Source organism: Elephantulus edwardii, unplaced genomic scaffold (assembly GCF_000299155.1).
Source record: "Elephantulus edwardii isolate Elephantulus edwardi_28Jun2011 unplaced genomic scaffold, EleEdw1.0 scaffold00019, whole genome shotgun sequence".
Classification (NCBI taxonomy): domain Eukaryota; kingdom Metazoa; phylum Chordata; class Mammalia; order Macroscelidea; family Macroscelididae; genus Elephantulus; species Elephantulus edwardii.
This window is the reverse complement of record NW_006399769.1, coordinates 432193-433714: the sequence shown is the minus strand read 5'-3', so window position 1 is coordinate 433714 and position 1522 is coordinate 432193.

Here is a 1522-nt window from a genome sequence, read left to right as displayed (position 1 = left end):
TTGTGATTAGCTTTTGTGAAAGGTATTGTTTCTCTTAGTTCTGGCTCTGTATTCTTTTTGTCGCTGTAGAGAAATCCAACTGATTTTTGTATGTCAAATATCAATTTACAGATAAAATGTCTTGGAAAACTTGAAGAAGAACTTCTATTAATACTTAGTTTTCCGTTCTGAAAGTTTAGGACCTTGAAAATTCCCTTTCGTTAGAGTTATTTACAAAGCTAAGAAATTCTTAAAGAAACTCAATTTCACTGAAGAGATAAAACTAATGCAGTAATGACAACTTTAAAAAACATTGAACAATTACTTACTAGATTAAAACATTTTCTCTGTAAGAAAAGCAGAATAAATTAAAGAAAGAAAAAATCAAACAAGAAACAAAAGAAAAATGTTTTGGCCGGAATATAGTTCACATTAAACTATCCACTGCTATACTTAGTACTTGCTATACATACAAAATTTGGACCATGGAAAGATGACAGAAGAATTGATGTTTTTAAGTTGCAGTACTGAAGAATAGGATTGAGTATCACATGGACAGTCAAAAGAACAAACAAATACAGTGTGGCCACCGTGTACCTTAGAGAGAGGATGGTGAAATTTTGTCTCACAAAGTTCAAGCATGTTATTTGGAGGGGCTAGTCCTTTGAAAAAAAAAGATATCATATTTTAAAAAAATAGAGCAGCAGAAAAATAAAAGAAGACCTTAAATAAGATGGTTGACACAGTGACAGTGGCAATTGACTCCAGTGTATTAAGATGGTGAGGACAGTTCAAGGTATGGTAGGTTTCTGATCTGTGGTACATAGTGTGGCTACAAGCTGCAGCTGAGTTGATGACACCTAATAAAAACATTCTTGATAGTAAAAAGTCATGATCATCATGATTAATTTAGTATCATTCTTGATCCTAAGTAATCTTTTTCAGCATTTAAGATGAAAACATATTCAATAAAATTAGTCTCTCAAAGTTGTTCCAGTTTATGACAAATAATTTTAATCAGTCAAATGTATCTTTATTCAATGAATCAAGTGTATCTTCATTCAATGTGTTTGGTTCATTTGGCTGCTGTCTCAATACTTTGAAATATCCAGTAGTATATACATGAATAAACAGAGGTAGCATCTTTCAAAAGTTTTAGAAAATCTTTTATTTTATTCTATTCTAATTTTTTCTATCTATTCATGTCATTTAGTGCACAAAGCATTCTTGAATTATTTTCTGCATCTGGTCTCCTGATTAGAATACATTTTAGTCTGGAGGAGAACCTCAGGATACGTGAAAGAGCAACCAGGAAGGAGAAAAGATTTCTCTGTAAGAACAAAACATCGCCACTCAGAGGAGCCCCAGAAACTGGAACCTATATTAGATATTTTTTTTCATTATTATATACAAAACTATCACCCATATGCAAATTCACATTTAGACAACCGGAGGGAATCACAGCACACAGTTACTTAAACTGAGGCATTTTCGTCAGACTGGGTAATATTCTCTGAAAATTATGACCCTCATGTACACAGAC